Source organism: Peromyscus eremicus, chromosome 11, assembly GCF_949786415.1.
Source record: "Peromyscus eremicus chromosome 11, PerEre_H2_v1, whole genome shotgun sequence".
NCBI classification, from domain to species: Eukaryota; Metazoa; Chordata; class Mammalia; order Rodentia; family Cricetidae; genus Peromyscus; species Peromyscus eremicus.
This window is the reverse complement of record NC_081427.1, coordinates 60,783,144-60,809,904: the sequence shown is the minus strand read 5'-3', so window position 1 is coordinate 60,809,904 and position 26,761 is coordinate 60,783,144. Positions and strand designations below refer to the sequence as shown.

Genomic DNA, 26,761 nt, shown 5'->3' with positions numbered 1-26,761 from the left:
TGTGGTAGATCTGATGTACAGGTCAGGAATTCTGGGAGAGTGTTTAACAGTGACAGGAAGGAGATCAGAATGTCTACAGTCAGCCTAGCCTGGGTCTTAAATGTCCCAGATACTGTACTTAATGGACATTTGCAGGTCAGGTCTACCTGCACAGAGCATCTCACTGGAAGATGTTTAATTGACCCTAGCATACATAGTTAGTGTGATGTATATAATTCTTAGAATATTTTCAAAGTTAAAAATTTGTGCCTTTAATCCCAGCACTCAGGAGGCAGAGGCAGGTGGATCTCTGTGAGTTCGAGGCCAGCCTGGTCTACAGAGTGAGTTCCAGAACAGCAAGAGCTGTTACACAGAGAAACCTTGTCTTGAAAAACCAAACCAAAAAAATAAAAAAATAAAAAAATTACTTTCTATAAATTTAAGATGGTATGAAATAAAATCTCCAACAAAAAGAAAAGCACTATTAAGTAACAAAAATGCTAACTGAACCATATCTAATCAAAGAAGTTTCTAGTAATCTTAATCTAAAAAGAAACACTAGCTGGGCATGGTGACATACACCTTTAATTCCAGCACTTGGGAGGCAGAGGCAGGCGGCTCTCTTTGAATTGCCTAGTCTACACAGTGAGTTCTAGGACAGGTAGGGCTATGTAGAGAGACCCTGTCTTAAAAACAAACAAACAAACAAACAAACAAAAACAAAAAACAAAAACCTGAACCAAACCATGGGTTTCTCGTGGATGGAAAACAAGTACGAAAAAAAGCAACATTAGTAATGTCTGAATGTTCAAATTTTATATCTAATTTAAAAATTAAATATTTAAACAGACCCCCAAAAGACCAAATCGCAATGCTCATGAAAATATAATCCCAGAATAAGAAATTTTAAGTAAAAAATTAAATATATGCTTTTCCAGTTTTAGCAAATTGATTTTAGATGTTTAAGTGATTTTGTGTTAAAGCTGGTTTATATTTCAAAGTAAGCAGCCAATACATGTGAAAGTGCTGCTGATTTAATGAATATTGTATCTTATGCAGCAATGTTATGATATGAGTTTGATTTACATGAAAAACACCCAAGAGACCTTAATCTGTATCGATTGTACCTAGAATTAATTTGTATTTCTGTCTATAAGACACATATATTTCAATCTGCAATGTTCATTTTGGTGACATTTAATGAGAATGTAGCAGATAAATGTAGCTCTTTATTTTAATGAACTGACTAGTTGAATTAAATAGTGAGGCTTTTTGGATTCAATTAAATTTCAACTTAAATGGATTAATTTAATTACTACTTTTGTTGATGTTTGGCTTTGTTACTCTAAACTTTTGAGAAAAATGTTGATTTTCCACACCTGCTTTGAAGAATGTTATCTATGAAAGGCTACAAAGAAGACTAACAAGCGTAGTCTGGTTTAGTCATTGTGCATCATTTCTACAAGTGGACTAGTTCCAAGATCGGTTTCACACAGACAAAATCTGGTTTGTGCAGTGTGTGCTATGAGGAGCATGCACTAGCTCTTAAGGATGCTGGCAGCCCATCCTATTGGATAAGGAATTCTTACTGCTTAGATACCTAGGACCCCACCTGTTGGTTTTGGAAATAGCTACCTACTCAGTGAAGTGTGGCATGTCTCACCTCAGAAACAAAGTAAGTGAATACAGTCCAACAGTGTCTGCTGCAGATGTTACTAGATGAGCCTTTTCTCTGGGTCCTTGGGTACATACTTTTTAAATATTAAATTATTTTTTAAGAGCAGTTTTAGACTCAGCAAAATTGATTGGGAGTGCAGAGTAGAAGTTAGCTTCTTTCATTTAGTAATGTGCATTTATCTTTTCTGGCTTGATAGATCATTTCTTTATAGTGCTGAGTTGTATTTTACAGTCTGGATATAGCACAGTTATTTCATCTACCTATTGAAAATCATCTTGGTTTCTTCCAAGTGTTACTACCAGATTTCTGTGTGAACGTAAGTTTTCCATTTATTTGTGCAAATGCCAAGGCGATTGGTTATTGGGTGGATATGTTAACTTATTTAACTTTGAAAGAAGCCATGAGACCACATTCAGAAGTGACTTGCTATTTGCATTTCTACCACAGATGAGTGGCAGTCCCTTTGTTCTATATTCTTGTCATCATGTACTGTCAGTGGATCATATTTTGGCTATTCTAATATTTGTATAATGGCATCTCAGCATTTTAACTTGAATTTCCTAATGGTTTATAATGTTGAACATCATTTTATATATATATATATGTGTATATATATATATATATATATATATATATATATATATATATATGGTTGTCATAGGTGTGTATGCCTTTTATGGAGTCTCTGCAGAGGGTTTTTTGTCCACTTTTTAATCAGGTTATACTTTTTATATATAATATATATAATCAGGTATAACACAAATTGCTAAACAGTCTTATTAATAGAAAACCCAGAGCCAGATATTGTGGTGAAAGCTGAAAGATCAGAGAGACAGAAGAAGCCAGCCAAGCTCTTACCTCTATGAAGTCCTCAGCCTCATGAGAGAGTTCCGGTTTCCTCACACCTTATATGCCTTTTCCTGCCCTGCCATCTTACTTCCTGGGGTTAAAGGCCTGTGTGCTTCCCAAGCAAAGGCATGAGATCTCAAGTGTTGGGATTAAAGGTGTGTGCCACCATGCCTGGCTCTATTCCCATGAACTCACAGAGGTCCAGAGGATCTCTGTCTCACGAGTGATAGGATTAAGAATGTGTGCCACCACTGTCTGGCCTCTATGTCCAATCTAGTGGCTGGCTCTGTCCTCTGATCCTCAGATAAGTTTTATTGGGGTGCATAATATATCACCACAATCAGGTTATACTCTTTATATAAAATATATATATTTTATAATCTTTATTTTGTGGAGAATTTTTTTTAATGCTAGGAATTAAATATAGGGCCTCACACAGTCTAAGCATTCATTCTCATATTCCTAGCCTTTTACTGTTCAATTTTAAGCATTCTTTGCACATTTTATATACAGGTTTGTTCTTTTAAAACTTTTTCTTACTCTGTGTGTGTGTGTGTGTGTGTGTGTGTGTGTATGTATGTATGTATGTTGTATGGGTGCTTGCCTGTAGAGGGCAGAGAACAATGTTGTAGATTAAGTTCTCTCCTTCCATCTTTGCCTGGGTTCCAGGATCAAGCTCAGGTTGTTCTGTGTGTGTGTGTGTGTGTGTGTGTGTGTGTGTGTGTGTGCATGTCAGGGATGTACAGCCAGCAACTCTACCTCCTCAGCCATTTAGCAGGCTCAATAGTATTTTTTTTAAATAAAATGTATTTTTTGAAAATATTTTCTCCCATTTTCTGGCTTGTTTTCCCATTAGTTTGACTGTGTTTTGTAGAAGAGTTGAAAAAAGATTTAGTCGACACATGATATTTGTGTGTGTTTATTGGATATAGTATGATAATTTGATACAAGTTTGTAGTTAGATTCATGTAATTAACAGTCACATTTCCTCTTCCTAACATTTATCATTTCCCTTTAACTGTGTTATGGAACCCACTATCTAACTACCAACTCTGCCTCCTCCTTTCCTTCTTAGCCTCTAATGACAACTATTTGATTTCTTTGAAAGAATTTTTCTAGGTTTTAAAATGAGTGAAAACACAGCAGAAGTTTGTAATTTTAATACAGTCTAGCGAATCATTTTTCCCTTTTCTTTTTCATTCCTGCGTGTGTTGCATTAAAAATTTGTCACCAGACCCTGGATCACTTGAGTTTTCTCCTATGTCATACTTCAGCCGTTGTGTTGTTTCACATTACACACTGAGGCATGTGATCCACTTTGAAGTGTTTAAGGAGATTCGTGTCTCGATTCATCCATTTCGCATGTGCTTCTATTTGCTGAACTGCTATGTCATGCCATGTTGCCTTTGCTCATGTCAGAGATCACAACATGGGCTTTTGCATGTTCTTTCTTGATGAGAACTTTCATCAGGATTTTATACTTTTCCTCATCTAAATCCTGGATGTACTTTGTTGGTGTTTTGTACTAATGTAAATGGTACTGTGCTTTTAATTTTAAATTCTTTTGGTTTATTGCTAGTCTGTAGGGAACCAGTTGTTCTTTGGTTATTCATTTGTGTTCTCCAGCCTCATTACAGTTGCTTATTAGTTTCATCAGGTTTGCTGTTGTCTATTCCTTATGACTTTTCTTTATAGATGACCATGTCATCTGAAGACAGAGAGTTTGATTTGTTTCAAATCTGCTTACCTTTAAATTCATTTTCTTGATATATTGCACTAGCTAAGAGGTCTAGTATAGTGTTAAAAACCAATAGGAAAGAACACCCTTGCTTTGATCCTTACTTTAGTGGGAAGCTAAATTTCTTTCCATTAATGAAGAATTAATGATGTTGGGGTAGGGAGATGGCTCCATGAATAAGCACTTTCTGTACAAGTATGAGTGTCTTAGTTACTTTTCTACTGCTGTAAAGAGATATTTACAAATGCAACTCATAAAAGAAAGCATTTAATTTGGTGTTCACAGTTCCATGTTCATCGTACTGGAGAACGTGGCATCAGGCAAGCAAGCAGGCACTGGAGCAGCAACTAAGAGCTTACATCTGACTCACAAGCAAGACAAGGGGCGGGCATGCTAACAGTTAATAACATTGGCTTTGGAAACCTCAAAGTTCACCCCCAGTGACACATCTCCTCCCATAAGGCCACACCTCCTTATTCTTCCCAAGAAGTCCACCAGCTGGGGACCAAGCATTCAAATATGAGCTTAATGGAGCCATTCCCATTCAGATCATCACATTCTGCTCCCTGGCTCTTACAGGCTTGTGGCCATTCCATAATGCAAAATGCATCGGGTCCACTTCAAAAGTCCCCATAGTCTTTCACAGTCTCAGTACAGCTCAGAGGTCCAAAGCCTCTTCAGAAACTCAAGGCAATCTCTTAATTGTAACCCCCTGTAAAATAAAAAGACAAATTATATACTTCTAACATACAGTAGCCCAGAATATACATTACAGTTCCAGAACAGAGGAAAAGGGACGTAGTGAGGAACTTCGGGACTAAAACAAGACTGGAAACCAGGAGGGCAAACTCCAAATACTGTAACTCCGTGTCCAGTGTCAAAGGACTTTGATGGCTCTGCACTTCCAACTTTGCTGATGGTAACACATTTCTCTCTCTTGGGCTGGCTCCACTCCCTGTATGTAGCTCTCCTTGGCAGATATCCCACAGCTCTGGCATCTCCTACATCTTGGTCTCTCCAACACAATCCACGCTTCACCTTCACAGCTTCACATAATGGCCACTCTGAGTCTCCATGCCGGCACTCCCAAGCCACACACCTGGCCTCAGCTGCTTTCTTTAACTATGGAGGAAGATTCCACAACCCTTTTACTCCTGTATCTTTCGTTATTAAAGCCATGTGGCTAATACAGCCAAGTTCTGCTGTCTCCTTGGAATGGGACCTGCCCCCTCCTTGAACAACATTTGCATAAGCTTTGATTTGTTGTTGTTCTTTAGGAACAGACAGTTCCTCAGGCCTGTTCTGTTCACCAATTGCCGTGTTAGCTGGGTGACTTTTGCCCTTAGAGCACTGCCCTCTTGGTTCCATTTCTCTTTATCTCTTTCAGAGTAAACCAAGGCTCCAACGTTAAAGTTCCCGGTGCTCTTGTTCTCCCTTACACTGTACATTTTGTATTTTTTTCCTTTGCTGCATTTGCTCTTTTTCATTGCAGATCTGTAGAAGAATGGTCACTAAAAACCACAATGAAGTCAATATTAGGCTGTCTTGAAATCTTCCCTACCGATGAAATTAGTCTGGAACTCTTCAGTTTACCTACAGGCAGATTCTTAGGACAAGGGCAGAAAGCAGCCACCGAAACAAGACCAAAACAAGAATGGTCTCGAGCCTTTTTTCCCTCGAGAAATTGTTCCCTCCTGAAACCTCTTGAGCTGTCTCCTTAGTCCACACTGCTCTCAGCACTACCGTCTTCCAAGCTCCTGCTAGGAAGGCCCATTAAACTCTGCTTACAGAATTTGCTTTCCTAGTTGAAAGTCTCAAAGTCTTTCACCTCCCTCAGACAAACCCAGCATGGTCAGGCCCTTCATAGCAGATTGCCACTACCTGGCCCCAGCTTCCGTCTTAGCTACTTTTCTCTTGTGTGAATAGACAGCATGACCAAGGCAACTTGTGAAAGCATTTAATTTGGTGACCTCCATTTCCAGAGGGTAGAGAATTCATGACCATCATGGTGGGGAGTGAGGTCGCAGAGGCAGGCAGGCACTGGGGCAGTAGTAGCGAAGAGTTCACATCTGATCCACAAGCAGCAGGCAGAGGAAAGAGGGCGAGGGCTTACTGGGAATGGTGTGGGCCTTTGAAACCTCAAAGTCCAGACCCAGTGACACACCTCTTCCAACAAGTATACAACTCCTGACCTTCACAAACATTTCCACCAACTGGGGACCGAGAATTCAAGGATGTGCATCTGTGGGTAGCATTCTCATTCAGTTGGAAAAGAAATTCTCAACCATATTGAGAATCTGAGTTCATATCTCCAGATCTGTGTAAAAATCTGGTTATAGCTGAAACATGTACCTGTAACCTCATTATGTGTGTTGGTGCACAGAGACAGGATTATTGGGGCTTCCTGGCCCCTAATGTAACTCCAGGTTCAGTGGATCATGATAGAGCGGGACATACACCTTTAGCCTCTGTATGTGTACATAGGGTACCCAACCTGCACATACATGTGTAAATATACACACACACACACCCTGAAATGATTGCTGTTAGCTATAGGTTACTTTAGGCGTTTTTGTAGGCGGAAGAAATTTTCGTTTTAGACTGCCAAGAGTTGTTATAATGACTGATGTTTGATTTTTGTCAATGTTCTTTGTGCATGTTAAGATCATTTGTTTTCTTTAACCTACTGATATTGCCAGTTACATTATTCCAGATTCAAAGGTTGAACCAGACTTTGCATATCTGGAATAAACCTCAGTTGTGTATATAATTTCTTTTATGCATTGATGGGTTGATTTGATTTGCTGATATCTTGTTGAGTTTTGCATCTGTATTTGGGAAAGATATTAGTCTATACTTTTCTTACAGTGACTTTGTCTGGTTTTCAGTATTTGTAGAGTGCTGGCTTATTATATGTTAGTAGTTATTGATTTCTTTATTATGGAAGAGATTATAGAGAATTGGTATAATGTCTTTCTTAAATATTAGACTTTCTCTGTAAATACATCTTGGCTAATTGCTTTCTACTTGGGAGAGTTTTAAATTACTGATTTAATCTCTTTTACAGATATAAACCTGTTAGGATTTTCTAACTCTTTTGTGATTATTTGACATAATCTGACTTTCAAGTGACTGGTTTCCTATTTTATATAAATTTATCCAAGTATTTGTAATTATAGAGTTGTTCATACTATCTTTTATTATCCTTTTAATGTTAGTAAGATCTGTCATGTTTATGGTATTAAGATTTTGTGTTTTCTCCTTTCCAGCACTTGGGAGGCAGAGTGTAAGACCAGCCTGGTCTGCAGAGCAAGTTTCAGGACAGCCAAAGCTACACAGAGAAATCCTTTCTCAAAACAAAACAAAACAAAACAAAACAAAACAAAACAAAACAAAACAAACAAACAAACAAAAATTTACTTTTTGAAGCAACTAGATTTTTTTTCCAATTTAATTGACTTCAAATCTAATTTCTGGCCTTTTTTTTTTCTTTTCCCCTGCTCAATTTGGGTTTAACTCACCATTTTTTCTATGTTCCTCTGATGGGAGTTTAGCTATTGAGTTTAGCTACTTCTTTCTAAAGGATGCATTGAATCTGTAATTTTCACTCTTTTTTTTTTTTTAATGTCTCATGTATTTCAGTGAGGTGTATTTTCATTTTTGTTGAAAGTATTTTATAATCTCTCTTGAGATTTCTGTTTTGCTCATAATGACATTTGGAAGTGCTGTCTTTCTGTCAGTGGTTTTGGGTTTCATTTTTCTGTCATTTGGAGCAGATATTGCATGCTTTCTGTTCTTTTAATCTTGTGAGGATTGTTTGATGATGCAGAAAGTGTCACATGGTCACGAATACCCAGGTGAATCTGAGAAGAAGTGTGATCCGCTTTTGTCGGCAGAAATGGTTGTCAGTCTGTCTAGTTGGAGAAGAGTGTTGAACGGAGCTGTGTGCTCACTGATGGTTGCTGGAGCTGCCTGTTGCAGGTAGAGCGATGGGAACGTCTCCTATGGTGGTGGATTCATCTCATTCTGATGAGGCACTGGCCCTCCTTCCCTCATGCTGTTACTTGTTAACTTTGTTATGTCTGCAGTACTGATGGCATTGTTACTGTGGAAGGCTCTCCTAAGCCCTGGTAACTTGCTCCAAGTTCTGCTATCTGAAAGCAGTGTGGCTCTTCTCTGTCTTTTTCTTTTTGTTCTGTTGATACAATTGAACATTTAAAAAGGGCTAAATAACCTTTGCATATTTTTTGAGACTTTCATCCATGGGTACTGTATTTTCACTGTTTCTTCTCCTTCCTCGTCCTTCACGCTGTTGGAAACATTCCATCTCTACATTTTACCTGTTGAGTTGTGAAGATTAATAGGACAGTTTTTCCTCCTTTTTTCCCCTCTTCTTTGTGTTTCCTTTTCCCACTAATACTGTCAAATATCAACAAAAATGCAAGTGTTACAAAGATAATCATTACTTTAGCCTCAAAATCTAAAGCAAAATAATTAAATGCTAAACTGTCTTATAGTTATGTATTCACACAATTGCTATAACAGAAGTCTAGTCTTCATTGAAAAATTGGTTTCTTACTCCTTAGAACAGTAATGCTGTAGGCATCCTACAGTCTCTGCTGCAGAAGGGGTTAAAGTGGTGTGTGTGTGTGTGTGTGTGTGTGTGTGTGTGTGTGTGTGAGATTGTGCATGTTTGAGGGAGAGAAATTTACCAGGGCTCACAGGATATGTGTTTATTCTGATGTTTGGAATTTCCATTGTATTTCTCCTAGGTATTACTGTGGATACTGAAAAAAATGCTGCTTAGTAAGAAATAGACTGTACATATGTCTGTGTTTTGATCTGCAAACAATTGTGCTGTTAAATTTTGCAGATGTTTAGGACAGTCAATTAAGGAAGAAAGACTTTCGCTAAATTATTTTAATTACATTCTTAAATTATGTTTTGATATACCAAGAAAACACTGAAATGGCATAGTGGTCTGACCAGTACCATGACCTTATTATTATAACACATTATCTATTTCAATGACTTTGTAATTGTTAATATTAGTATAATTTATCCCTTTCAACTGTTTTGGGATAAAAGTACACTTTAAAATTATAGTGTTGATTAGGTTAAAAGGATTCACTTAAGATAGGACATAGAAATGATCTATGCTGAGAAGCTGATAGCTAGGGGAGTGTAGAAAGAGCACATGTGCTTAGAATGTGTACTGTATTTTAGATAAGCACTTCTAAAATAGTAGTGGTATATTTTTACCATTTATTGGTTGCTCCTCCCCTTGCCCTGTATTTCCTTGCTAAAGTAGCTGACAAGGAGTTGGTTGGATATTCCTTGACAGTTAGGACAAGGTATTTTTCATAACATCCTTTTATCTTGCCTCATTTTAGTGTAGAAAGCTTGGAACATTGGTCCTCAGTGACAGGAGGGACTTGCCCAGACATACTATGGAGACACAGTTTATCTCGTTTGAGGGGTGCATGGTAGGGTGACATCTAATCTAGACGTTGTCTTAGGCTCAACATTTATAGGTTGAGTCTGTCACTGTGTCCTTTACTTGGTGTAGCGTGAATCTTGATCTCAAGTCCTGGGATTAAAGGTGCGTGTCACCATGCCTGGCTCTATTTCCAGTGTGGCCTTGAACTCACAGAGATCTATGGATCTCTGCCTCCAGAATGCTAGGATTAAAGGTGTGTGTCCACCATTTTCTGGCCTCTGTGTCTATCTAGTGGCTGTTCTCTGACCCCAGATAAATTTATTAGGGTGCACAATATATTGGGGGACACAATATCACCACAACTTGGTTACAAAGTAACATTTTGTGGGCAGTATAATTTCTTTCATGACAGGTATGGCATTGTGGTATTTTGCAGTGTTTTCCTAAATACAGGGGACTAAGTCTGAGAGTCGTGTTTCCTAGTCTCAGTTGCTTTCTAGTTTTAAAGAAAGGTGTTTATTCCCTCTGGCCACCTTTTAGTAAGAAGTAGATTGACTTTTTTGTGTGGAAGACCAGCTTCCACGTTTATTTACCCCAGGGACTCTTCAGGAGTGAGGGATAAGAGATTTAGATAGAAATACAGAGGAGAGAGACAGTTACATAGGATAGCTTTGGAACAGCCTGGGTCAAAACCCACCAGCCCCTTCTGTCTGTGGTCAAGGGCTTTTAAAGGAATGCCAAGGGGTGGAGCAAAAGACCTCCCCCCAGCACAGCCAAGTGCAGACCATCTCAGACACTAGTAACTGTGCATGTGGTCAAGCCATCCCCTAATGCAGCCCTGCCGGGTAAAGCAAGCTCAGACCTCACTAGGAAGCTTTTGTGGGCTCCCACATTTTCATACCTGGGAGGGATTGTCTAGACTTCTCTTCAGTGAATAAAACCTCTGCAGTGTACCCAGCTTCATTCAGCATTCCCTCCAGTTCCTAAACCCCAAATGATACATATCCCAAGCCATAATGTTTTTCTCTTCCTTTTAAAGATTCATCTTGAATTGCTTTCAATTTATTATTATTATTATTATTATTATTATTATTATTATTATTATGTTTTCTATATGGTGTGTATGAGTGTGGCTATGCATGTGCCATTGCATGTACGTGATGTCAGACAATTACTGGAGTTGGTTCTCTCTTTCAGCCTTTATGTAGGTTCTTGGGATTGGATTTAGGCCAGCAGGCTTCCGTAGCACATGTCTTTTCCTGCTACTGACCCATCCTGCCATCCCTTATGACACCCTTAAATAACTCTAATTGTTACAGAAATGGGTTTCAGCGTATCGAGTTAAATTTTGCCCTATCATTGTAACTTACTGGTTTAGTTCCACCCTCTGAAGTCATGTAAAGTAAATAAAGCCAAGCCTTCCAGTGCCCGACAGATGAAGTTTTGGAGTCTTCCTAGGTATGCATCACCGACCCTTTCAGCCATTGCTCATGGCTTGTCTCTTCTTGCTCTTCTTTTTAGGTGTGTTTCCTTTCTAGTTCCTGCAGATTGTTGATCCATATTAAGTTTCCTCTTTCAGCAGGGTAGTCCAGTGCTAAAAAGTCACATTGAAGTCTATTCACCTGTCTTTTGCAGTCCGCTGGTAACTCATACCTGTCATTCTGTACAAGTCTTTTGTTTTTTTTTGTTTTGTTTTGGTTTTTGGTTTTTGTTTTGGTAAAGACTTGCTTTTGTTTTTTAATTGTGTGTGTGTGTGTGTGTGTGTGTCGAGTGTAGTACCATGGAGGTCAGAAGAAGGAAGACATGAGATCTCCAGAGCTGGAGTTGAGGCCTTTGTGAGTTTTGATGTGGAAAAGATTGAGTGTTTCTGGCCTCCTACCTATCTCTCCAGCCCCAAGGTTTTTGTTTGTTTGTTTGTTTTGTTGTTTGTTTTACAGCACAGACTTTACAGTTACTTTAATTAATTTCATTGGGTTTAGTAATAGGTTTCGGAGTGAGCTGTCCTTTTGGAATGCTAACTGTGTCAGTTATTTCCTTAGTTTTGTTTTCAAATTGGATGATTTTGCTGGAATCTTTTTTTCCCCTTAAAGTCAAAGAGCTTAGTTGATTATTTTAATCTGGATTTTGAAAGTGAAGACATTTTAGTTTATTTTCTTTCATTGACATAGGCAGTCAGGGCTGTAAAATGCTTGCTTGTCAGTATAACTGACTGGAAATTAGATATCTAGAAATTGATCTATTATTTAATTAATTTTATGTCTTCATTTGTTCCTTTCATCTATTGATTCCTATATAGAGATATATTAAAAAAAAAAAACTTTAGATACAGAAATCACCAATCGAATAACTTCATCTAAGCTTGAAAAACATAATTTCTGTTTTCTGATCTGATTTCCTTATTTTTGTTTTTATCTATTAAATACATTTCTGTGTTTGAAGCTTTCCATAGTAATCTAAATATTAATTAAGAAATTCCATTTAAATGAATATTTTTTCACTTAAAATTGGACAGGATACAGCTTTATCTATTAAAAGTTGAAACAAGTAAAAGAAAATTATTTGAAATAATTCTAAATCAAATTATTATAGTTAGTAATAATTTACTTTCACATGTGAAAGTTTTTATAAACCTTAAAACATCACATATGTTGCTATTTATTATTCTGTAAGAATGGGGTAAAGTCTTTCTATCATGTCTTGATATGTAGAAATAAATCTCAGTAACGTAATAATAAATCTCAATAACATAATGCCTTATTGAACACTTTTCACTACTTTTAGGAACATAGAGGATTTTAAATGGGCTACCATTGTCATAGACTATAGACAAATTATTTATGTTATTTTTTTTTAAATCCCGTTTACTCCCTATTTTTCCCTTAATGCCTCATTTAATGCTATTTCCTCTGTCAGTTAAAATATTTATGTTAAAGATTTCTTATTATAGTCTCTTTCCATCCTGAAGTCTTGATTTTTTTTGACTCCCAGCATAACCACTATGCACTACATTCTATTATTCATCTTATTTTTTTTTTTTTTTTTTTTTTTGGTTTTTCGAGACAGGGTTTCTCTGTGTAGCTTTGCGCCTTTCCTGGGACTCACTTGGTAGTCCAGGCTGGCCTCGAACTCACAGAGATCCGCCTGGCTCTGCCTCCCGAGTGCTGGGATTAAAGGCGTGCGCCACCACCGCCCGGCTCATCTTATTTTTAATTGTATGTCTTGCCCCATTAACAAATCTGAAAATTACTTGATGGCAGGATTTATATCGTCTTTTTGTTTTTGTCTAAGTTAAATAAGTTCTAGAACCTTATTAACTGTTGTCAATGGTTAGTATAGTGAGTGTATTTTTAGTTTCTTAGGATGTTTGAAAATAGTTTTGTTTCTAATTTTATCTAATTAAAATAGCTGCACGCTATTTATTTTCTAAGCTTGATTGCCATAAATTCTTTGTTAGTGTGTTCTAAATTCATGCTTCCTTCTTGTTACTTCATACAAAGTAGATGCTGGAGAGTTGTCAAGGATTCAGGGCTCAGTTTGCAAACTGTTTGCCATGCAGGATTGAGGACCTGAGTTTGAACCCCCAGTACCCACTATGTGGAAAACAAGAGGTGTGGCTGTGTGTTTGTGCATGTGTGTTTGTAATTCCCTTCTGGGAGGTGGGCTCAGAGACAACCTGGAGCTTGCTGACTGCGCAGCCTCACCTATTTGGCAAACTCCAGGCCAGAGAGTGACCCTGTCTGAAAACACAGAGTGGAAGCCTCCTGCTGAACAATGCCCAAGATTGTCCTGTGGCCTCCACGTGCATACACAAATATGTACAGCACAATACACAATCCCTCTCACTATATGTACACACATACTCAGATGCACACCCACAAAATGTTGTCTAATAAAGAGTTTCTAAAAGCCAATGCCATTGGTATCTAAATATATTGAATTCATACTAGGAAATGGCTTTTCTAGGGATGGGGATATCCCTAAGATGCTGATTTTATTTGTAGCTTTAAAAAATAATAGTTTTAAATATGATTTCATATATTTATATAGTCTAAAAAATAAGAAGGAAAATTGCCTTACGTCTTTATTTTTGAGGTTGGATTTTCCTTTGAACAACTGCTCACTTCCTTCTCTGGTATTTGAACTTCCGAACTCTGTCTACAAGTTTAAAAATTTAATTAGCTTTTAATTGCAAATAGTGTGTTTTAATTATGTTCACCCCTCTCCCAGCTCCTCCCAGACCCACCCATTACCCCCCCCCCCCCAGCTTGTGTCCAACTTACTCTTTAATTCCAGTTTGAGCTGCTCATAGATTCTTGGATAGCTAGCCTTCCACTGGATCGTGGTGAACTTACCAAGTAGTACACGCCTAAAGAAAACCGATTCTCCTCTCCCAGCAGCTAGCAGTTGCCAGTGGTTCCTCTCCGTGGTGAGCTTTCATCTGCTTAGGCTTGCACGGCTTGTCTTTTGCTTGCTGTCACGAGTTCTGTGAGGTCATATGTGCAGCTTCATGTCCAGAAGACACTTTCTCTGCAGGCATCTACCACCTGGCTTTTATACGTTTTCTGTCCTGTCTTCTTTCATGATCTCTGAAGCTTGGCAGGAAGTGGTATGGTATGGATGGCCCACCTAAGGCCGAGCATTCTGCGGTATCCTGTCCTCTGCACCTTGACTAGTTGTGGGACTCTGTTCGTCACTGGCTGCTACAAATAGAAGGTTCTCTGATGAGGGCAGAGAGATGCACTCTGGGTATAATAAGTCTTTAGGAGTTGACTTAATGCTGTCCCCATTTAGCAGATTAGTAATAGTAGGGTCTCATCTAGCTTCTGTGACCCATCTAGCCAAGCTCTTCCATCTGTACAGTGACATTTCTGGGATTTGCTGTGAGAAAAACTTCCAGAAGTTCTTTAGAGAAACAGAAAGTGGATTTTAACCTTAGCGTTGCTTAATAGCACATAACTAATATGCATACTTAAATGATGGTGATGTTGAAGTAGGTTTAACTAAAGACTGCAGAATGCATTGTAGGTAGATGAGCATTGGGACTTGCTTTTAGCAGTGTGCATTTAGATGGCTTCCATGCCTTCTCATGATTTCTTTCTGAAGGGGACCCCCACACAATGGGGGCTTCCTCCTGGACCCCAGATTAGGCACAAACAACACCCAAACACCTGTTTTCACGGAGAGATCCTTTCTTAAATGGGGAAGGAAAGTGGTTGCTGACTCAGGCAGAAAAACAGCAGCAAATGACCTTTTGAGGTGTAATTTTAAGAGGAGAAAAAGGGGAGGTCTGGGTTAGAATGGGCTAGGATGCGGTGGTAAAGGAGCTAGGGGACAAGGGAGAAGGGGGAGGGACAGGGGTATTTTTCCTGTGGGGACAAAAGACTGCCTCTGGATAGAGAGGAGACAGATGTGGCCCATAGGCAAACAGTGGTTTATAAAGGTAAAATGGGAAACCCTGTGTTAGGATGAGGTGTTCAGTTTTAATTGGGCACTTTGGTAGTCAGCCTCAGGAGGAGGAGGTGGGTATAACTTAATAGGGAAATAACCTTGGTGGCTAGCTTTAGGAATACAGTTCAGTGGTTTTTAGCAAGGCAGAAGGAACAGGGTAGAAGGGCAAGGCCTGCCAGAGCCACATGCTCGAGTGGGTAGTGGGCAAGTGTCCCCTCACTCTGTTCATTGAGTACTGTTCTCCTGTGTGGTGTGCTCCAGGTTTTGTGTTGGTTGCTTCCAATCAATAAAGCTGCTGTGGGCAACAGGGTTTGGTGTGGACATAAAATTTCAATGATTTGGCACATACCAAGGGGCACAAGTGGTGGGATTGTTTGTTAAGAATTTCTTTAGTTCTTTTAGTTCTTTCCTTAAGTTTCTTAGATTGTAATATAATACATCATTGTCTAAGGCGGCCAAACTGTCTTCCAAAGTTGCTGTGCAGTTTTCTGTTTCCATTAACAGTGAAGGATGTTTCTCTCGCTCTCCGACCTTGCCAGCATTTGGTATTGTCAGTGCATTCCAGTCCTAGTACTTTATTGTGTCTGCTTCCCGTTGTTAGGCACGTATGTGTTCATGTTACAGTCTAATGCTTTCCATAGACTTTTACAGACATATTACTCTTTTTCTCTTTTTGCTGCTAGTTAAACTGTCATAAGGTCTTTAATAAAATCTAGAGGTAGAGTTATACTATTCTAATATACAAAGATGTTTTAAAGAATTTCAGTATTTTTGTTTTTCCTGCATGGTGCTGGGAGTTGAGCCCAAGGCCTATGTATGTGAGGCAGGCATTTGACATTGAGCTTGTTCTCAGCTCCACAGCGTCAAGGATGAGATACTTTTTGACTTTTGAAGTAATTTGGAAAGATAATTCCTATTTTTCTATCTTTGAATTTTCTGTGTAAATGGTGATAACCTTGCCTTGAATAAATACAATATAAATTTAATAAGAACTTCATTAAACATACTAATTTCAAGTGTGATCCAAATAATTTTCTTTAAAATATTTAGTGTAATTTAATGTGATGAAATTTTGTTATACAATGAAATTGAAGCAAAGACATTTAAATAGTGCTTAAGCTGATTAAAAGTAATCAAAATGGAATATTATGAAATATGAGGTCAGGTTTTTATTTTATACACTAGAAAATAAATCTAATTTCACTTCAGAAGTGAAGATGGAACCTTATCATTATGCATAGCTTGTTCCTTTTCTAAAAGGAAAACTTAACTTTGTGTTTGGAAAATGAGGCTGGATTAAATCATTTTAATGCTACTTAAGAATATTTGGTTAGTTAACAATTGTGTGCATGGAGAAGAATTTGTTATGTTGTAAAACTGACCAGTGGGAACTCAGGAGAAAACAGTGCCTCCAGCTTTTCGGTAAAGTCCTGTTTAATGTCGGTCTTTGCTGGTGCCGTAATGGTAGTGCTGCCTTGCTGTGGTGTGCTCACTGGCTAAGTGCTCTGCCAGGGGATCCCTGTTAGCAGTAATTAACCGAAGTAAATCTCCACACCCACTGTGCTCTAGCAACAAGCAGGGTTTGCTTTCTCAATCTACAGAAGGCAGCTCATTACCAATTAGTAGTGTCCCTTCTGGTGGGAAAACTATGTAGGTCTCATTGGCTTTAAATGTATAGCGACACATTTTTAATAAAATAGTTATTCTATGACATTTTGCCTTCACTTGAGTTCTTTAAGTGACTTCTTTCCCCTTCTCTTGATCTCATGTCAAAGTTGAAGTTATAACCTTGTAGAAAACTGCAAACTTCAGAATGTCACAGGATAACAATACTCAATGTTAATGAATGGTGCAGATTTATCATTACATTGATTTTTTTTAATTAGTGCTTCATATTGTTTTCTCTGTAACAGAACAAGTCAACACAATTTCAGTAATTTGGCCAAATCATTTGAGTACTGTTTATTTTGAAGCTTGTATCACATTATTGATGGAAGAGAAGAGCAGTTGTCTGTCTTTTCTGTTGCTGAAACACCATGACCAGGGGAAAGAGTGTATTTGGGATTAGCGTTCCAGAAGGCTAGGGGCATTAGTGGCAGGAGTGCCCCCTGGAGAAGCAGCTAAGAACTCAAATCTCAGACCACAAACAGGAAGCAGAGAGAGCTCACAGGAGCAACAGCAGGAGGCTTTGAAACCCCAAAGCCCACCCCCAGTGACATACTTCCTCCAGCAAGGTCACTCCTCCTAAGACTAACCAGACAGCACTCTCGGTGGGGACTAATCTGAGTCTGGGGAACATTCTCATTCAACCCACCATAGTAGGGGTGTTGAGAGGGATAATTATCTTTATTCAAAGCTGCTTCTCAGGGACATGGATCTGGCTCCGCATGTGTATTCTTACAAGCCTGCTTTGGTTGTTAAAATCAGCTTCTAGTGGTAGGGAGAGTCTGTGACAGCTTTTACTCAAGAGTTGATTCAAGCCTGCTTCTGGAATGTGGCCCCAAGTCTCTTCTGAGGCTCCTGGTGTTCACTGAAGTCTGAGTAGTCAGCAAGTGCGCTCCCAGCATTGTGTCTGCAGTGGGAAATGGTGCTTTGCCTGTTATGGTGGAATTTCACCCCCAAAGACCTCAGTATTCCTTTTAACTAATTGTTTTACTTTTTGAGATTATACTGTAATCACATCATCCCCCACATCCCTGTCTTCCCTCCAAACCCTCCCACATACCCCTTTCTGAATTTGAAAGAGAATGTTTTCCTCTATAGAGCTCTGTCTTCAGCTGCTCTGCTCTGTAAATTCCAGCTCACTCAGTGTCTTACCACCCGACCCCAACTAAAGAGACTGCTCCTGTGTGTTTGCCTTTCTAACTTTCCACACTGTGTGGTGGACTATGTTTTGTGGTAGAAAGAGGAGAATGTCAGGAAACAGCTAATTTGTCCCTGTTTTCTCAGCTATGATGGCCTGTGCTGCCTGTTGTCTGCACTCCAGAATCAGTTGTTTTGTGTTATACAATTTCCAAGTCATTCACAACAGAGACTTTCAACTTTTCCTATTTTACCCCTCATTTATCAAAGAGGAAAGCAGACCATGGCTGATGAGGCCATGGACCCTAGAGGAGAAACTACTATTGTTATTTTTTAAACCAGTCTAATTCCTGACTGCAGTCTTAATACTTATACCCACAGATAAGTATAGCTCATCAAAGAATTTTTTTCGTAGCAGATGGAAACCTTTAGAGAAAGCCACAACTGGTCAAGTGCAGAGAACAGTGACCGTGGGGTCCCTACCCCCAACTGATTCATCTGTAACAGCACCCCTATACCTAGGCTCAGAGGCAATCATGGAAGAGTGGGTGGAAAGAGGGACATCATGGGACATCTGCTGTGAGGTTATGTTTCTATATAGGACGGGGAAGCTGCGTCTAAGAGATGTCAACAGTGTGGATGCTTAAATAAGATGCTGCCTAAATGACAGCTCTGACTGGCGTGCCCTCTTGGGGTGTCTGTTGATAAAACATCATGACCGTGACTGGGGAAAGAAAGGGTTTGCTTTAGCTCACGACTCTGAGGCCACACTTCATTGTTGAGGAAAGTCAGGGCAGGAACCTGGAGACAGGAGCTGATGCAGAGGCCGTGGAGAAGAGCTGCTCACTGGTGGCTTTCTCCTCACATCTTGATGAGCCTGTGTACTGATAACACACAAGACCACCAGCCCAGGAGTAGTGCCACCCACAGTGATCTGGGTCCTCCTGTATCAAGGCACCAATCAAGAAAATGCATCACAGGCATGCCAACAAGGCGATCTAGTGGGGGCCTTTTCTTAATTGAAGTTGATTCTTCCCAACTACTGGCCTGTGCCAAGTTGACTTAAAAACTAGCCAGCACACATGCCAATATGGATGGGGATTCTCATGAGTCTTAACCTCTAAACATTGGTTCCCAGCCTTTAGGTCATGATCCCTTTGGGGATCGAATGACTCCTTCACAGGGGTTGCATGTCAGATATCCTGAATATCAGATATTTACATTATGATTCATGACAGTAGCAAAATTACAGTTATGAGGTAGCAACAAAGAATAATTTTATGGTTGGGGGGGTCACTGAAACAACTGTATTAAAGGGTCGTAGCATTAGGAAGGTTGTTTTCATCTCCTTGTGGGAGCAGACAGGAGGGTCCCAGGAGCTTGCTGTTCATCCCATCTAGGCGAGATGGTAAGCTCCAAGTTCATTGATAGACTCAGTCTCAAAAACTAAGGTGGAGAGGGATAGGTGAATACAGCTAGTGTCAACATTTGTCCAACACACGTACCCAGGCACATGCCTGCACATTTATGTCCACACACATTTTTCAGTGTTGACTGATACTTTGAAAATCAATCATCAATGCTGAGAACGCCACTGGTACATGGCAGAAGTATATTTAGGGCCTTTCAGAAATTGTTAGAAATTGTTTGATAACACTAAGTCAAATTTTATTTAACCATTTTTTTTAATGAAATAAAAGAAAGTAACTAAAATACCAGTTCTTAAAACCAAACATTCTAACATAGTAGAATCGAAAGATAACCTAGCATGATGCATGCATGAGCAGGAACGATGCAAGAAAATATGAGAAGTCTTTTTTTTTAAAAAAATAATTCAAACCATGTGTTTCTAAATAAGTAGAAAACTTTGTGTACGCATTAAAAACACTTTGATTCATAACAGAAAAGTCTGGAATCAGGGCTGCGTCATTTTCAACAGCGTTTGTTGGCATGCTGCTGTGTGGCATGGTGAGTTGCACAGTGCAGAGTGCTAATGTGTGCTCAGAACCAAGCCTGCAGTGAGGCTGCATGATGCACAAGGCAGACACTGCCAGAAGCAGCTTCAGTGAATTGCTCATTTGATTTTGAATGCATTTTTGATAATTGTATATTAAAAAATCTGTTGCCCCAAATTTCTCTACTGCCATGTTCAGCTAAGTGACTCCATTTGGGGTTACAACCCACAGCTTAGAAAGCTGGGGGACGGGGTAGGGGGAATCCAGTCCCAGTCACTCCTCCCAAGTGGAAGTTTAGTGACATTAGTTTTGGTACTAAAATTCTGAAACCAAGTCAGTTACAGGAAAACCAGTAGCGTGTCACCATTGGTGCTCTGGACATACGTAACAATCTGCTCTACGAGAAAAGCACACGCAGCAAATGGATCATGACTTCAATTGTGTATTTCAAAATCCCACTGCGGGTGGGAGTCCCAGGACTATCTTCAGTTTACATGAGCGTAAACTCTGTTTTCAAGTGTGGCCTCCAGTGTTTCGAGCACACTGAATAGACGGAAAGTTTGTTTTAATGTTTGTTTACTTAATCCTGTGTGTACACGTGTGTGTGCACTGCACGATATGTATGGAGGGAGGTCAGAGGAGGACAGCTTGTGGGAGTTGGTTCTCTTGATTGTTCAGGTGGGTTCCAGGGATTGAACTCAGGCCATCAGTGTTTGGCAGCAAGTGCCTTTACAGCCTGAGCCATCTTGGTGGCCCTGGATGGAAGTTTTATTTAAATTCTATGAGTAACTGTATTTCCACAACTGTCAATTAGTTCCTTAAATTAATTCTTATTGTATCTTTGCTCTTTGAAGTTTTCCGAAGTTGGTATTAAACATTTAATTTTTAACTTGCCTATCTGCAGGAGGCAAGTGTTTTCTGTTTCTGGGTATACCCGATCATGTATTGCTTGCCTCTAGACCCAGCATGAAACAGCAGCAAAGTCATGTCAGTTTTTGTGCTTAACTACCCATCTATCCAACTTGAACTGTCCTGTGCCAACTATCTTGAGAATATGGGGAAATAGACAGTTTTAGTATGACTTAAAAAAAGCTTGGTTTTAGCATTATTGTGTGGTTTCACAGTTTTTGACACTCCAAGACTGGTTTTAAGCCTAACTGTTAATGATGAGGAAGTTTCAAAAGACAATGTTAGAAACAGATTTCTAACTTTTCACACCTCCTTAACACCAGGTCGCAAGTGCTATTAAACATTGGATCAGGCTGCTCTAGTTTCACTGCTAATAACTGCTTACAGTCCCATGAGTAGCCGATTAGTGGCTGCCAAATGCTTCTGGAGACACCTTAGCTGGCTGTAATCTGACGAACTATTGGCATTTTCTCACTCAGGAATTCCATTTAGACAGTGATACGTGCCACTGGTCAACACTGGGATTATGTAGTGGTTTAGGAAGGGAAGTGTCTTGTCTCTACCTCACATGTATTTGAAAGACATGTAAGAGAAGGTGTTCTTTATCAATAATTAAAGTAAAAATATAAATTGTTACTATCAGAAGTTTCCTTCCTCCAGGATCTGTCACCCAGATCTTTGTGGTATGGATGACCACTCTTGGATACTTCGAGGCAGGATAGGAAGTAATGAAAGGGCTGGGTGGGTCCCTCTCTGTGGTTATAAGGAAGATGGGGTGTGTGGCATTACTTGGGGTGATTCAGCAGCTCTTGGTAGAAGGAGGTGGTCATGATGGTCAAAAGTTGGTATCCTTTGGCAGTAGTCTTTGAAGACTTAGTGCCTGGAATCTGGAAGGCATCACTCAGGAATGAATAGGAACTGAAGACAAAGCAAAATTAAAACAATAAGAATCAGGGTAGGGTGCGATGTCTCAGCAACAATTTGTTGAATTCTGAAAGAATTGAACCTAAATAGTCATTTAAGGGGGTAGGGGGTCCTTAAGGAAGGCTTTCCCTAGTGTGCACAAACTTATGTGAAGTGGATGTGTGGGGTCCCTTTCAAAGAGAAAATGTAAGTCTTCAATTAGCTGGTTTACTGTTTGCGTAAGAGAGTCTATTCTTTAATGCTTTTCTGGTCATTGATGCTGGAATTTAAGGATTTAAAGTCTACACATGGGAAGTGAGATTTTTAAAAAATATATAAACTATAGAATATTGACTATTTATGACTTAAGTTTATAAAAAATTATTTATTTATTTGTATTTCATGTACGTTGGTGTTTTGCCTGCCTGCATGTCTGTATAAGGGTGTTGGATCCTCGAGTTACAGATGGTTGTGAGCTGCCCTGTGGGTGCTGGGACTTGAACCCAGGTCCTCTGGAAGAGCAGCTGGTTCTATTAACCACTGAGCCATCTCCAGCCCTACTTTCATAAAATGTTCTTCACGAATCAATCTACCATCCCTTGAGATTCCTTAATCTTGCTTTATTTCCTTTTAAAGAGGAAGAAGAAAGAGGGAAGTTGTTAGTTCCCTTTGAAGATTTTTTATTTAACAATAAGGACAACAAAAAACCTCACCTGAAATATACTATACAGTAATGAACAAATTAATTTTTTTAGTTGTCTTTTTCTGCAGCAATTGGGGAACTGATGTGAAGGTGTTACCTCCATAATGTTCTCACTGAGGAACTGTACATTATCTACTGAAAGCAAATATTAAACTATTTTTAATCAATGCTGAGCTTTTATTCAGTGTATTTTAGTCATATTTGCCCCATCTCCTCCCCCAACACCTCCCAAATCTACCTCTGCGTCTCTCATAACTTTGTGTTCTCTCTCCCTCTCTCTCTCCCCCTCTTTTCCTCTCTCCCTCCCTCCCTCTCTCTGTCTCTCTCTCTCTCTCCCCCTCTTTTCCTCTCTCCCTCCCTCCCTCCCTCTCTCTCTCCCTCTCTCCCTCTCTCTCAGTAGGCATCAGCTTCACTTAGCTACCCATATATGCATGGATTTAGGGTCATCTGCTGGAATGTGATTGAGCTACCAAGGGCCACACCATTAAAGAAAACTGATTCCCTCCCCAGAAGCTATCAGCTGTCCATGGATCCTCAGGGATAGGCTTTGTGAACCCCTGCCCCATGCTAGAATGCTGACCGGTTGGTCTTGTGAAGGCGGCCACAGTTGCTGTGAGCTCATGAGGGAAGTACTTCTGCTGTTCCTAGAAGACATCGTTCACTGTGGCTCTCCCTAGTCTCTGCTCGTACAATTTTCTGTCCCCTCTTTCACGGTGGTTCCTGAGACTTGGGTAGGGGATGTGATGCAGATGCTCCATTGTGGGTGAGCATGTCACTGACATGTATTTGCTGTACTTTAACTTGTGAGTTTCCACATTAACCAGCTCCATTACACAAAGAAAAATCTCTGATGGAGTCTGGGGCCTGAACAATCTATGGGCTGAGAGATACAGATTCACAGGGCAGTTTGATGCTGTGCCCATTGAGCAGAGAAATATTATTAGATCCATCCCTGGGACCTGTATGCCTCACCAACTACAAGTTCTTAGGCTCAGTTACAGTACCAGGCATGTGTTTCGTAGGTGGGATGGGCCTTCAGTCCAATTATAAAGTAGTTGACTGCCTTCTTGATGTTCGTGCCACCATTGCACCCATGTGCATGTTGTGCCAGTGGGTCATTATTGTAGTTCTCAGAGTTCCCAACTGGGTGAGACTAATGATGACTTTTCTCCTACTGTCCTGAAGAGCACTTTCTCTAGTACTATGAAAACTAGCCACTAGGAGGGAAATTTTCTTGGTCAGTGCCAACTTGCTTTCTTCATGTCCTGTAACCAGTGTGCATAGCAAACAAAGCAAATCTTAAGTGTTCTGAGGAGATGCTCTGCTAGAATTGGTACCTAAGAGAAAATCTTACATTTCTGCCCCTGAATGCCTTGAGAGGGTGAAACCCAGTGATTCCTTAAGTGCCATATCTATGACTGATCTAAGGGAGTCACACATTCATAGGTATTTGCTGGATACATATTCTTAAGGTACTGGATGTGGATAAACACAGTCAATATGATCATGATAGGCTAATTGTATGAAATTAGAGGCAGTTTTTTTTTCTGAAGCTGTAATTCTACATGGCCTCTATCTAGCTATGAATGTATAATGTATAACCAAAATAGTTTAAAAATTATAAATAACTATTCTTTAAATTTCAGGCTTTGTTTATTTGAATAACTTTTTCTTGCTAAATAAAAGAAGGTAGCAAAATGGAAACAAAATCGTTTGTCATCACTGACTTAAAATGAAGTGAAACATAATTAAAGATATTTGACTCATGAATCTTTGATGGGCTTTTCATTCATCAAAGTAGTGTCAAGAAGAAAAGAAACTGGGTCTACCTTTTGCAGTGGCCTTTTACTACAACACTGCTATTTTATATACTTAAATGTTATTAAATAACATACCCATTTTGTATGTTATGAAAAGTACTTAAATTTCTGAAAGACCATAAAAAGAAAGAGAAACTGTTAATTCAAAAGTTTATGCCTTTCAAATATTAATAATTTCAATATTCTTAAAATCATCCTGTTTGATAACAACTGGATCCAAATTAAGTGTTGCTTTTATGTTGGGTGATCTTACCCACATGTATTGTGACTTACTGCACAGATGGAGAAATGTCACTCTCTAGTTCTTGAAATATTTGTCTTCAGACAACAGTGTCTTTTATTGTAGAATCTTCCTTCCAGAATTGTGCTGGCTAGTTTTATGATACAGGCTATAGTCATTTGAAAGGAGGGAACCTCAATTGAGAAAATGACTCCATAAGATCCAGCTGTAGGGCATTTTCTTAATTAGTGATTGATGGGGGAGAGCCTAGCCCATTGTGGGTGGTTCCATCCCTGGGTTGGTGGTCATGTAAGAAAGCAGGCTGAGCAAGTCATGATGAGCAAGCCAGTAAGCAGCACCCCTCCATGGCCTGCGCATCAGCTTCTGCCTCCATGTTCCTGCCCTGTTTGAGTTTCCATCCTTCAGTGAGGAACAGTGATATGGAAGTGTTAGCCAAGTAAACCCTCCCCCCCCTCCAAGTTGCTTTGGTCATGGTGTTTCATCACAGAAATAACCCTAACTAAGACAAGAGCTTTCAGATATTCTTATCTTGGTGTTTTCAGTGCTGTTATTGTGGGGAGCCGTTGGAAAGTACAGAATACCTGTGTCTAGTGCTAAAAACCCCTGCTGCTGCTGTGTGTGGGCTCTTCAAGAGCAAGAATCACTGGTATCCAGTGTATGACTTGGTTATATATCACTGGATTTTAGCCAGCCAAAATTATGATAGTAATTATCTGTCAGTAATGGAAGGAACATATTCTTCTATTTGGCAGGTTCAGAAAACTGAGACTCAAATTTTTTTAAAAATTATTTTTATTTTGAAAACAAGAACCATAAATGCAGATGGATAAGGCAAATTTAACTTTGGACCTGATCAGTGTTGTTGTTTTTTTGCTCTTTGGGGGCCACCACCCAGCTCCCAAATAAATTACACATGGAGGCTTATTCTTATTTATGAATGCCTGGCCTTAGCTTGGCTTGTTTCTTGCCAGCTTTCCTTTTCTTAACTTATCCCATCTACCTTTTGCCTCTGGGCTTTTCCAGTTCTCTTACTTCTGTAACTCTTACTCTTACTCGGTGGCTTGCTGTGTACCTGGGTGGCTGGCCCCTGGATTCCTCCTCCTTCTCTGACTGTTAGAAGTTAGATCTCTCCTCTTAAGTTTTCTCCTTCTATATATTCTCTCTGCCTGCCAGCCCCACCTATCTTTTCTCCTGCCTTGCCATTGACCAAACAGCTCTTTATTAGATCATCAAGTGTTTTAGACAGGCAAAGTAATACAGCTTCACAGACTTTAACAAATGCAACATAAACAAAAGTGACACACCTTAAAATAATAATCTGCAAGAGGTCAGTATAAAGGATGGAACTTGGTGAGAAACTTCAGTGGACCCTGTCGCCACTCTGCCTCTTCCCCACACGTCCGTCATGGTCCCTCTGCTTCATTCTCTTTCATATTCCTCACACTTGGTAGAATAGCCTTCAGTCTTTGACACAGGCCCCATCTCCTTCCTAGTGGGTACTGGTGGCTTTAGAACCAGGGCTTTACAAGTCATAAGGGATTACATGAAGCTATATTTGTTCTCATGTAGTAGTAGGGCATCTGGCCACAGGCGAGCAGTTTTGAGGCTTCACATCTATCCAGAGAGATATTCTGTTTCTCCCTTTTCAAAGTAAAACTTGCCATCATAGTCAGTGAATCATATGATTGTGTGGCTTATGGAGAGTCAAGGTGTGCAAGATATGTGTGCTTAATGGGTGTTCAGATTTACTAGCAGCAATGTATGTTTAAACCAGAGGCACATTGCAATGCCTGTATTTCCAGTGGTGTGCTCAGGGTGAGCCACACTTCCACTGTGAGGTATGGCTTTTGAAAGAAGCTGCCATGTCCATCATGCATACATGGGAAGGGAGCGATGCGGTCCTAAGAGTGCCATCCCACTGGAGGAACTCTTCCTTCTCAATTGTACTGTATACTCACTGCCACTGGCATACATTCATCTGTGAGTCACTTCGTGAATGTCTACCGGCGGTGCTTAGTGGGTCTCAGCAAAATATTTGTTGACTTGAAATGGAGAGGCAATTAACTGGACAGAACAACTTAATTTGAACAGGATTTTCTTTTTTGTGACAGATGCTTGGTGTGTTTTCATGGGAATGAAGAACATTATCACTTTTGCAAATGCCATCAATCTTTAATAATCAAAATTCCCTTGGCAAGAAAAGTGGTGTAGCCATACAGAATTGTGGTTATTGTTACATTGCATTATTTACGGTAAACCTGGTTCAATATTGGTAAATATACTGCAGTGGAAGCTG

The 26,761-nt window shown here is 39.6% G+C and overlaps 1 protein-coding gene across 3 annotated transcripts in view; it reads left to right on the top strand.

Moving 5' to 3' along the window:
• Ssbp2 (single stranded DNA binding protein 2) overlaps window positions 1–26,761 on the top strand; it is a 263,562-nt gene that overhangs the window by 56,553 nt on the left and 180,248 nt on the right. The window lies entirely within an intron of this gene.